The following is a 13349-nucleotide window of genomic DNA, read 5'->3' as shown; positions in this document are numbered from 1 at the left end:
CCTGCCTCCGAGGGTGTTGGGATGGATTAAAACAGAGAATATATATAAAGTATAGTGATTGGCAGCAATGATCATTCACAAGATAGGTAGGAGAGATGATCATTTTTAAGCCAGGAATTGGGCAGAGGCTGCGGCGGGGTGGGCAGTGGTAGTGGGGTGAGAAGGGGATTGACTGATTCATTTAATACTTTGTTTAATTTTTCACATTTCCAACCCAAGCCAACCTCATTTACTAAAGGAAAGTGATAGAGTGATGCTGTGGCAAAAGGTACTTAGAGTTTAGGGTCAACATGTCTTCATTTCAGTAGATTCCTCAGTTTGGAGACTCTGGCTGCAGAAGATAGATGACTTGTAAGTGATACTTAGAAGACTGAGGACCATATTTTTATGATTTTCTTTTTCTCAAGTTTCTAGTTTGGGACTGACTTAAGCAAATTAGATTTTAAGGACTAAGCAACTAACAGAAAATACATCATGGCTATACATTTGGAGGGGAAAAAATGAGTGTATCATAGAATAATTCATCTCTTGTCATATACTTTCTTTCAGTTTTGACCCAGCAAAACAAAGAGAAGCCTCACTAAACAAAATGCACCTTATTCTTACAAGGGTGGAGACAGTAAATTAAAATAGCCAGATGCTTGCAATGGGAGAAGGATAATGAACAGAGAGGACAAGACAGTTGGCCATTTTTCTGCATCTATTGTTCTCTTTTTTATTTCTGCACCGTTATTACCTCTGATGGGTTCAACTGTGTGTGTTTATATTTTTAAGAATGAAAGAAATACCTTAGGAAGCAGATGAATTCTTGATCATATACAGCAATGATAGAGACAGTAGGAAATATATTTGATGGAAGCCCTGTGTATATACTTTTTGGGGGAGAGGTTTGAAGTCATTTGGTACACATGATTTTGGGTAAGGACTGGAGAAAATGGGAGTAAATTTTTCTAGAAGCAGAACTATGTTCTGAATTGGCATCTTTGAAAGGGGAAATAAACCCTTAAGTGGGTGGGACTGTAACTTTGCTTGGGGAGATAAAGAGGGGACTCTCTTGAGACCTTTATTATCAGGGTAAGGTTTAAAGTCAGATCCCAAGGAAAAAAAAACCGCCCTAGAGAAACTTCCAAGCTCTTTGAGAGTTGACTTTTTGGTTTGGATAGAAAATGGAAATAAGGATAATAGATCTGACTGTGTGCCATGGTTGTGGTGGGGGGGGGGGGGAAGAGGCCAGGTGTGGTGGCTCACGCCTGTAATCCCAGTAATCCCAGCACTTTGGGAGGCCAAGGTGGCGGATCACAAGGTCAGGAGACCGAGACCATCCTGGCCAACATTGTGAAACCCCGCCTCTACTAAAAACACAAAAAGTAGCCGGGTGTGGTGGTGCACACCTGTAGTCCCAGCTACTCAGGAGGCTCAGGCAGGAGAATCGCTTGAACCCAGGAGGTGGAGGCTGCAGTGAACTGAGATTGTGACACTGCACACCACCCTGGGCAAAAGAGCGAGACTCTGTCCCCCTCCTCCTAAAAAAAAGAAATGATTCTGGATTGTCCTTGAGCCAGAGTAAGAAAAGGAAATGTCTGATGATGACATAATGGTCATCTGGAAGAATTTAATAGGTAGTTCCCAAATTACTAAGGGCCTGCTATGTTTCTCACAACATCCTAGGCAGTAAGGCCGCTAGCTAAGCAACAATACCATGCAAGATATATTTAAAAGATGGGGCTTTGATCTGGGGTTGTGGTAGGGGGTGGAGCCTGAATCAGACAGGAAGTAAAGGGAAAGAGATCTGGGCTGACTCACTTTGATGCTATGAATGGACACTTGCAGAATGCCTGTGTCTAAGAGATTTGTTGATGATGCAGGGTTTGTTTTGAATAGAAAGTGAGAAGAGGTGTTGGTGTGCTTATGTTAGTATAGGGGACAAAAGAGAAAGAGTGGGTAAAGTGCCAGGATTAAGGTAGGATGTGCCCTAAGTGTCGATGGTCATCAGACTAGAGTAAGATGTCTTAGAGATTGATGACGTTTCCTCAGATCAAGTTTAAATTGGAAAATGGGGGGAGAAAAAAGCAAACTAGAAATGGGGAAAAGGTGATATTGTTATTGACCCCAATAGGTTTCCTGCTCTGGCCTCGTATTCTGTGTCCACAGTGACCTTCTCAGAGAGCACTGTGTTCACACACACAGCTGTGCTGTTTCCTGAGTAGACAGTCCCCACCTGATTTTTAAAGATCAATCCCAGAGGACTCTCCCCACCTTTGAAGGGCCCTTCTTGCTGATCTCTTCCTTGGCCCAAGGGTTGAGATCTCTAAGAAGACAAGGGTACCCCAAAGTTGAGGAAGAGGGAGGCTGCTTTTTTCTTTTATGTTTCCTTTTTCCCCCACCTAGACTTTGCATTTAGAACTGATCCTTTTGTTTTAGTTTCTTTGAACACACTCAGTTCTTTGAAATGAGGAAGGTTTTGAGAATAGATGACTCTATGTAACTGAGTTCCCCAACTCAGTACCTTTGTGACACATATTACCCTTTTATAAGATGCTGTTTTTGGCCCAGTTTATCTGTAACCTTCAGTTGAGATGATGTAAGTGACTCTGCGATATGTTCTACTGCATATTACTTATGGTTGAAATATTATAGGAGAAGATGTCTCTTTACTTTATATTTTCTCTCATTTGTCTTGTTTAACCATTCAAGTCATTTTAGTGATTCTTTTCTCCTCATATAAAAAGTGAAGAAAATAATTGTACTTGTTATTTACAAATCAATGGGCAGAAAATTTGAGTGAATCGAGACTAAAAATGTTAAATTTCATCTGGCCTTTAAAAATCACAGTCAAAAATCATCCTACAAATCATAAATTTTGTTTACTATTTGAGATGCCTACATAATGCATGAGTGGTAAAGTGCATTGAAGCCACAAATGGAATATGCTTTATCACTTTTTGCAAATAAAATGTCCCAAAGTGTACAACACTGGAGGCTTTCAGTACTATTATTTTTAAATAAAAGCTAGAATGAAAGAGAATACATATTCTTTATTCCCTTTCCCTCTTTTATAATGATGGCCAGATTTCCTAGGTATCTTTCTCTGTGTTTACCAATAAAGCAAATTTAAGGTATACCTTCCCTTACGTACATGGTCCAGAAAAGTTACTTATTTTAAAAGTGACTTCCATTATGAACTTAATCTCTTTTTTTTCTAATTTCTGATTTAAATGTATAAGGAAATCATCTGTTAATAATGAACCCTAAACACCTATTGTTTGAAGAAAAGCAAAGAGTTAGAAATCTTTATTTAGCTCTTGCAGCAGAATCAGTTCTTGTTTTGTTTGTCAACCCCTAGGTAACTTTTGTGCGTGGACATAGCATGTGTAGTAGCTCTGGTTAATTGCTTCCCAGGACTGTGTTGTACAACTAAGTAAGAATAAAGCCTCTGAAGGCTTTAGAGATTTAAAAAATACTATGAAAAACTGTGTCAGGAAATGTTTGAGTTGGATGGGATTTTTCAGATCTTCTATTCCAATGTTCTTCTTTTAGAGATATGTAATTTGAGTTTAAGGAATGCAATGTGGCACAGCCAGCACCTGAAATCTGAATTTCTTGAGACTTTGACAGTCCTTTTTTAGGAAGGTACAACTTATAAAGAAAGGGAGGACTGTAAATAAGAGTAGTATAATAATACATGTATACCAGTGTTGTTAGTTACAACTCTCCTCATAACACAAGAAGAACAGGGGAGACAAATGCCATTGGTTAATATTCCTCTAAAGACCTGGAATTCCTCTTTTTATTTCTTCCTGAAATGTAACTACATTTTCTCTTCTAGCTTTCTTCTCCATCTTCTCCCTAAAATTGTTCTGAGAAATCTATCAAATATTTGATTTTATTATCAAATAAGATTTATTAGTATTATTAATAACCAGCTTTTGTATGTAGTTTACAGTCTACAGGATATTATTTCATGGGAACACAAGAAAGTGAGTATGTCACCTGCATTTTGAGATTACAAAAAGAATATGCAAAAACCAGAAGGGATTTGCCCGTGCTTCCACAGTTTAAATAAAGGGAGATCAAAAAGAATATCATGTCTCAATGTGTCCTGTCCCTCACCACACTGTTTCTAGTTTATTCTTTATTAAATTAAGCCTTTTCTTGTATATCTCAGAAAAATAAAAATTTATCTCAAAATTAAAAAATTAGTTTTCCATATGCTCTGCCTTTTATTTCTTTTTTCTCTACCGTGTCACAGACTTTCAAAGGATAAGTAGATCTCTGTCCACAAATTAAAAGGCCTCTTATATCATTCCTTTTTGATGCCAGTAATTATCCCAATTTGGACATGCTGAACTTGTATGTGTGGTCCTATAGGAATCTTGTGTGACTGCTACATTAACTGAAATTTCATGTACTTATTTTTCTAGTATACATAGAAGTAAAAGAAGAGAAACCATATGTACATATTGTAGTTTTTCTAGACTCAGCAATTATCGAGATTTTGCCTCATTTGCTCCATCCATTTCTTTTTTAAAAATTTTATTTTCTTTGCTAAAGTATTTTGAAGTAAATCCTGGACACCCCATCATTACATCTCTATGTAGTTTCATATTCATCTCTGAAAAATGAATTTGCTTTTATAACCCAAATGCCATTATTCCCTAACAGAAATAACGGTAATTCCTTGGTATCATCTAAAACCATTCATAATTGAATTTTCTCAGTTGGAATGGCTCATGAAAAAATTCTCAAATTACAAACTGCTTAGCTTTCAAATGTCTGCAAATTAGCTCTTTGGAAGTTTAAATTCATTTTTAGATGGAAACAACATCATAAATTGTAGTTAGGCCCCCTGAGCTATTTTACAAAATCCCATTTAATTGGAAACAAAACATATATGCAGAAAGAATAATACTCTCTCCTATTAGGGTTTCAAACAAATCTATCTTTCCAACGGCAATTTGCAGCTTTTGAATGAATATAATTTTTTGAGAGAAGAATTTGAAAGTGTACAGATCTTTGTAGCAGCGTTGAAGCAGCGTTTACAGCTGTGCTTCTCAAAGTGTGGTCATTAAATCACCTTCCTCAGAATCAGCAGGGATGGTTATTAAAAATATGGATACTTGGACCTCTTGCAAAACCCACCGAATAGGAATGTTCTGGGGAAGGTTATAGGAATTTGATTTTTTATATTTTTTTTCTCTTTGACATGTATACAAATCAGTGCTACTCTTATTCTCTGCCATTTTCAAACTGGGGCAATTGGACCTTTCAAAACTGAGGACAATTCTGTTTCATTGACAAAGGTGAGAATGTTACAAATGGCCTTTAGTTAGTATTTTAGCCAGGTATTGATTGTTCGGACAAAACAGAGCCTCAAATGAACCAGCCTGAAAGGTTATGTTGTAGTACCTGAAGGCCAAAAGGTCACTGGTCTCATGAGAGGCTAGAATTGGGAACAAGAAAGTCAGCAAAAATCAAGGCAACCACTTTCTCTATTCTCTCTCTTTTGTTCTCCCGCAAACATACCTCATAGTCTCTGCCTCTCCTTGCAAATTCACATCATCTTTGACATTTCTCTGCAGACTTGCTTGCCCTGATTTCATGTCCACACCTGCGGCCCCTAGTGGCTGCTCCCAAGTTTTCCTCCTATTAGTGATTCAGTACTTGGTAACTGACTGGAAACTGTATCTGGAGAGGTATGTTAGTCCAGTGTGTCCAGCTCCTGTTCAATCAGATGTGGCTAAAGGGACAGAAGGCCCTGGACCACTGTTCAGTCTGCACGGGTGTGGTAACATGTGAGAAGGAGGTACAGGTTTAGTAGGTATGGCATATGGAGGCAGGGAGGAAACAATGAACAGCTAGTGTCCTAGGGTGAAAAAAAAAGATCTCAAACAGGACACAAAAACTAATTCTAATAATATTTATGTGATGTATGATGATCCACCAATTGGTTTATTTGACTTAACGTACCCAGTTCAGAGTGTCCAGTTCCTTTGTCTCAATTCATTTAATGTTTATGAAACATACTTATTGGGCAGTAGTTTCAACTGATGTCACCCTTCAGGGATGCTCAGCTTCCTTGTCCATTGTCCTGAGCTTACATCTTACTGAGGTTCCTTAACGTCTGATGACAGGAGTTACCAACTCAGGAGCCTTCCCACCTTATGCTAGTTTCCTTCATTGTAGAAGAAGATAGTTTTCTTTTCCTATTTTAAAACTTAAATCCCCTAGCAGATCCTCTGTTTGTCAAGGTTTTATTTCCAGTTTGAAGATTGCCTCTAATTTTTGGTTAATTTGCAGGGTATGTTTGCAGTCCAAGCTTTATCTACAATATGGGTTTTTCTTTTTAACTTTATTGAAATCTCAGCTTCTGGTTTGTTTCTCCCTAGGGGCATATAATATGTTCTGTCAAGAGAAAGAAAATTGGAGTCATCCATGGTTCAATATAAATGTGGATTTTAATTAATATAAAAAAGGTTTCTGCAGTCTTATGGATATTGCTTTGAAAAAATGTCAGCTTATATCAAATAGTAATAAACTTTATTGTGTAAGTATATACTTATATGTATTTCAGTAGTGGTAAGCAGACCTGAGAATTGTCCTTTTGGCATTCCAGATAAAGGTCAGCTCAAGGGAGACCCCAGGAAATGGCCACAAGTCTTTACCAAGACAAGGGAGTAGAAAGAAAGGGTTCAGGATTAACTTAGAAGAGAAATGGCAGGACTCACAGAGGGAGAACATCCTTTATTTCTTGTCCTTTTCTTTGGCCTACTCATTTAACATTTTTTCAAAGCCACAGAAAAAATAAACACAAATAGGAGGTTTAATATTCTTAACCAGTTTACAAATGCTTGTATTCCAAAAGATCTTTAATAAATTGGCCGTTTATTCACATACATTTTTCCACAGATGTAATGTTACATGCAGTGGTTAGATTGTCAGGCCAAAGCCTTAAAATCCGTAATGGCTCCAAAGTATAGTACTCTTACAACATTGCATGCACCATTTTTAAAATTGCTTCTGCGGAAAGATGTAAGTCAATATGATGTGATTGAAAGATATTGGAACAGGAATCAGCAAACCTAGTTTTTAATGCGGTCCTACTGCAGATGAGGGGTGTTGTATCAGCCCATTGCTTGCCCTCTCTGTGCCTGAGAGCTCTACAGTTTTATTGGATTCCTAGAGCAAGTGATTCTAATGGCTCCAGAAGCAGTAATGACTCCTGTGCAGTGGATATAGGAGTCGCGGAAAGCAGGGTTTCTTCTGTTCCACTAGCCCTAGAAGCTCCCTCTCAGCCTCTGTTCAGGTATTCCCGTATAGTGACCACAGCTTTCTGTGATAAAGCGTATGTTTGGGGTGCCATAGGACAAAGAGCCCAGGAGTCACATTCATAGAAATAATTGGGGCAGAAGGGTCTGGTTAAAGTAGAAACTGCATCAAAGTCAAAGTTCAAATATTAGATGAAGAATCAGAAAAGGAATCACATCTGGTAGGAGCCAGCTTGAGTGGTGAAGTGAAAGTACAGGACCAAGTATCTAAACTTAGAAATAAGGATATGAGATAAGATGTGACCACTTGAGACCAGCATACGTGCAATACACATTTGACTCTGCCTGGCTTAATAGGTATGGGGTGGTCGTAACCTCTGAGTTCTCTAAATTTATCTTGCTCCACCCTCAAATCATCTATTTGATTACTTAAGCGAAAAATTCAAGGAGTCCTCTTTCTGTTCTTGTTAAGAACTGCTACATTTTTCATCAAGGTAGGCTTGAATCTATATACATCTCCCCACCTCTGCTGCTATCATCCTAATTTAGCCATTGTCTTCTCACCTACAGGAGCCCCATAAATGGCCTCCTTTCTTCTTTGTCAGCTTATCTTGGTTCATTCTACATACACTTGTTATAGGGAATTTTCAGAAATGTAAATCACAGCATGTCATTTCCTGGTTTAAAACATTTTAATACCTTACAATGAAATCCACATTTCTTTCTTTGACTGACAGTACTCTCCATGGTTTTGTCCCTGGCTACCTCTTAAACCTCATGTACATTCTACCCTTTGTTTGTTAGACTCCAGCCACAGCCCTATCTATTTGTGAACTTAGCAAACTTTCTTTTCTATCTCAAAGACTCTATCTTGGTTGTTGTCTGAGTCTGGAACCTCTTTCCCTGGCTCCTGACATACCTGATTCTTCTTTTTTCTCTAGATTTCAGTATAAGGTCATCTAATCAAGGAGATTTTGTTTTGAGCAGCCTAAATGTAGCCTGTTTGTTTTTTTAAAATTTTTTTTCTCATCACATTTCTCAGTTTGTTTCCTTGGTTGCACTTACCATAATCCGAATTGTCTCATTTATCTATTTGGTGTAGTTGTTTTATTCTTTTTTCCTCTATGTGAGTTATCTTGGTTTTATTGTTCTTGGGTTCTTTCATGGAAAGAATGAATGAGTAAATGGATTACTGAAGATCCATAGTTAAAACTAATTTTATCAAATTATATTTTGACATATTCTAATCATGATCAGTCATCTTCATTAAATTAGAATAAAATTAAATTTGATTAACAGATTCTATTTACTAAAATAAATTTTATTTTTATTTTTTTAAATTTTTCTTGACAATTATTTCTTTGTAATGCAAAAATAAAATTGAATCTAGATCTTAGACTAATTGGATTTTAAAAGTGTGTATCTTTTGCTTTCATTTAACACACATGAAAATTTGATCACGTGTAATCAAGATATTTCTGATTTTATAGATTATTTTTTATATAATTATAAGTGAATGCTCAGTGAACTGCTATGCTTTCTCTAAGTTTACTGCATGTTCATAAGATCCACAGCTTTAGAAAAGATTAAGTGGAGATATCAGTTAGGTTTATAGTATGAGTCTCTCAGAGCAAGAGGTATATGCTAGCAAATGTTTTAATTATTAAGAATTAATGTCAGTGGTGAATTATTTAGGTCAGTGTTCATCACATGGAAGTGGGGAGACCTATACCCTTTGAAAATACATGAAGATTTTCCAAGGGTTGTACAAACATAGATTTAAGAGAATCAGTTTTCACTTCCTGAGAACCCACCTATGCTCCCAGTAACCTGCTCACGGTGCATTACCCTGGGGCATGTTAACCTCCAGGGCATCACACACGGGGAAGGCTTCCTTTAATGGTTAATCAAAATATCACAAATAAGGAGTTCCTTTTTAATGCCTTAAGCCTCTTTCTGTTAAGGGTGAATCATGGTAGAAATGAGGATTTTGACCAGTGTTGAAATATTTTGAATTCAGATAGATGATGGTGTGATGGAAGTAATCACAATTTTCATTTTTCAGTTTCTGACTTCAGTTCTTCCATGTCCTGACTGTTGTCAAAGAATATATAATAACCCTTGAGGGAGAACTTCTTAAGAGCAAAGCAAGGAGCGCATTAGTGAGAAATATTGATTGCTGAAATGGCCTTTTGTCATGTGTTTAAATGTATTATCTGCTATTCTCGATACATATTTATAGGATGCTGAAAGAAATCCTATAAGTGCACTGAATTTATGTAATTTATATAAGAAATATATATTTGTAAATGCAAATAAATCCTATAAAAGCTGAAAGAAAATACACCTACAAACACCTGATATGATATAGGTTAGTGCTGCCGGTGAAGTTACCTGGGAATAGACTTGGAGCACAGGTTTGCCTGCAGGACGTTTGCTGGGGAGAGCTTGTGGAAACAATACTTGTAGGAATGGACACAGGAAGAAGTTGGGCTGCAGCACAGCCACAGCAAATGTCCAGTTGATGCCATAGGAGAACTCTGGAGCTGGATTGGCCCTACAGAATTGTTCAGAATTAGGGCACAGGTGCTGGGCTGTGTAGGAAATGTCAGCACTTGGGCATGGTGCTTTCTTTAGCATAGTGCAATGGCAGTCAAGGAGGCCTTAGCCACAGGTCTTAGTGGTTGATACTCTAACAGTCAGTGCTTCAATCTTGAAGGGGGTTGGTTTGGATGGTGTGCCACAGCATCTGCCATAGTTAGCAACTAATTTTTTAAAACATTAATAGAAATCTTTTTGGGGATTACCAAGTTTTCAAGATAAATTGGTTAAAACTCAAAAATAAAATATGTACATGATTTCTTTCAAATTTTGTGTGTGTTATTCAATATTGTACTTAAATCTATTTTAGCAAATCATATGATAAACTCTTTATTCCAATTCCAGTCAATTCACATCCTATTTTATCATAAAATATTTTAATATTTTCTAATGCCTAAAAAATGGTATGCTAGCTAGCTACTGGACTAATTTTTTAAATGTGTATATACCATTTGCATTCCTGAAAAACGTAAGAAATTTTTATCATGGTGACTACTACATTTAATGGAACTATTTCTAATTTTATGCTTGATTTTTATTTAGTTATATCCAAAAGCTGAAACCCAGTGGTGAAAATGTACAGTAACACAATTGCCAAAGGAATTCTAAGTACTTGCTAGCACTTCATCATGCTCCCCAGAACTCTTAGTTCTGTATTAATTTAAGTTTTCTCTTTTATTTTTTTCCATTTGTCCAAGGCACGATCCTGGTTTGGTTTGACCAAGGTATGATAAAATTAACACATTTTCCGAGTGTATTAGTTTGAACAAAGTACATTTAAGTTGAAGAGTAAAAAATCATGAATGGCTAATGGTAAAGCTTTGTTGATGGTAAAGCTTTGTTGAAACTATTCAAAAATTGATAAAATGAATGAATCTGGGTGACAAATCTTTATCAAGTCAGATGGTTTCTAATTTGTCATTTTCAGTTGTATTATACGAGGTCCTTAACTGATTTGCTGGTTAACAGATTATTAAAGATTATTTTAGCTCTGATGAAGTTCAAAGATTAACATTGCCTTCCACCACCTCTGTGCTCCCTCTGCTCCTCACTCAGTTTAATTTTAGCATTTATTATTATCTGACATGTGTTACATTCACATATATATGCATTCATCTACTGTCTTTCCCCAGTAGAACGTAAGCTCTGTGAAGACAGGAACTGCTTTTTAATTGAGTAAGTTTTATTTATTCAATCTCTAGCATGTAGAATAATGCCTGGCACTTCACAGGTCCTCAGTAAATTTTTGCTGAATGGAAGAATAAATAAATGGAGAAATCAATGGATAAAGAGCAGGGAAGTCATTGTTATTAAGGGAGAGAATATTTGGAAACGTACTGATATTTTAATATAAATGATAATGAATGTGCAAAGAAACTTTGAAAAGTGAAATTTAGTTCATTTTCCAGAAAGAGTCTGATATTGTTAGATGTTAAAAAAGAGCCTGGTGAGGATAAACGTTTGAGTATTGATTTACCACTATAAGCACATTCTAAATTTGGATTACCCTTGGTCAGAATGGGTTCTGTTTTTTGTCTCTTTGGTTCCCTTGTAAGCATTTTCAGTCTTAGCAGCACATGTATGCCAGTTAAAAAGCATACATACTTTATGGGGCTGAGTCCAGTAAAAGCTTTTCAATCAACCCACATTCACAGTGGAAGATTACTTTCATTCCTGGGAAGGGTGACATATGTGTGTGAAACACAGTATTCAGATGAAAGGGCTACTTTGGTATTATTTAACTGTGTATTGGCAAGACTCTAGCCAGTATCTAGTTTCTCTTTAGAGCTATTTTGCATTATATTACAGTACTCTTACTGTGCTGTGCCAAGGAAATTAAGATCAGCTGGAACACTCTGTAGGTCATTGGCTTGGAATCTTAGGGCACTGGGAACTTGATGTTTTGTTTTAATGACCTCATTTAGGCGAAACCTGCCTTTGTCCCAGAAGTGTAAGGGGCCCTTTACAATACCATGCCTGCACCTTGGGAAAGATATGGGAGAGGTTCAGAGAAAAATGACTAAATATTTAAAGGTATTGGGTCAACCTCCATGTATAGAGTACTTTATAAATTAATTGACTCTTTAGTCAAGAAAGATAAAGAGGAGTCCTAATAAAAGTCTCTTCAATACAGATTTAGCCGCCAAGTTCCATGATATCTGAAACATACTTTTTTTTTTTTTTTTTGAGACAGAGTCTGCCTCTGTCGCCCAGGCTGGAATGCAGTGGCCAGATCTCAGCTCACTGCAAGCTCCGCATCCCAGGTTTACACCATTCTCCTACCTCGGCCTCCCGAGTAGCTGGGACTACAGGCGCCTGACACCTCGCCCGGCTAGTTTTCTGTATTTTTTAGTAGAGATGGGGTTTCACCGTGTTAGCCAGGATGGTCTCGATCTCCTGACCTCGTGATCCACCCGTCTCGGCCTCCCAAAGTGCTAGGATTACAGGCTTGAGCCACCGCGCCCGGCCTGAAACAGGCTTTTAAAGTTGAAGGATGTAATTTTAAGAAAAATGGAAAGAAGAAATGATTACAAGTCACGTAGGGGTTTGTGGGTATTGTGTTGTGGCAAATGATTTCTAAAAGGAATTTCTAGGGGCAATCACTCTTGTGGAACGATGAACCTCCTTCATATTTCTCCAAGTGGGAGTATAAGATGCATATATGCATATGGGATGTGTGGGGATTGTGGGCGGGCCATATGGGAAGTTGCATGATAAACATGGAACACCTTTTTGGAACATTAACTTTAATTGAAAATATGGGAGAAACATTCTTATATTAAAATAAACATTCCTGTATTTATGAGTAGAATACATAATGTGCATGAATTTTTAAGAACAAATTATATACCTCAGATATTCTTACCCTGAGATGGCAAAAACTGTACAATTACTTTCTTTTGCATATTGGATATTTCTGGTGGAAACATTTGAGAAGTGCTAGTGTAGTTTTCATTTCTGTGGGAAGTGGCTCCTTGTAACTCTCATGAGGGTTGGTTATCACTTTCTTCTCTAGCCATAGTCCTTTCTAGAACTTCCTGATTTTATTGGCATCTATATCACTACTATTCAAGATATTGGATTTTAAATATTTGAACTGTTTTCCTACTCTACTCTTTTGCAGCGTAGCAGGAAATAGCTCTCAACTAAAGTCTCTGAAGACCACCTTATTCCCGAAGACCTACTTTTTAGTCTTTGTGTTGATGTTTCAGCAGTTTTAGACATTTTGACTGCTTTTTCCTTCTTGAAATACTTTCTTGACTTCTGCCTCTTAAAGGTTCTGTTGTAGGATCTGAGTGTTGGTATTCCTTAGGGTTTTGTCCTAGAACTTCTTGTTTTCATTTTACTGCCAGGATGATCTCATCTACTTCCACGGCCTCAATTGCAGTGTGCATGTAAGTCTAGGCTAGATCTGTATACTGGGCTGCCTGCTGGATATCTTCATTTATACAGCCCGTAGACATCTCAAACTTATCAGGTTCC

The 13349-nt window shown here is 37.2% G+C and overlaps 1 protein-coding gene across 2 annotated transcripts in view; it reads left to right on the top strand.

Moving 5' to 3' along the window:
* The window catches only part of GRB14 (growth factor receptor bound protein 14), a 128949-nt gene that overhangs the window by 1970 nt on the left and 113630 nt on the right, over positions 1 to 13349 (top strand). The window lies entirely within an intron of this gene.

Source organism: Chlorocebus sabaeus, chromosome 10 (assembly GCF_047675955.1).
Source record: "Chlorocebus sabaeus isolate Y175 chromosome 10, mChlSab1.0.hap1, whole genome shotgun sequence".
Classification (NCBI taxonomy): domain Eukaryota; kingdom Metazoa; phylum Chordata; class Mammalia; order Primates; family Cercopithecidae; genus Chlorocebus; species Chlorocebus sabaeus.
Note: the sequence above shows the minus strand (reverse complement) of the source record. Positions and strands in the feature narration are given on the sequence as shown.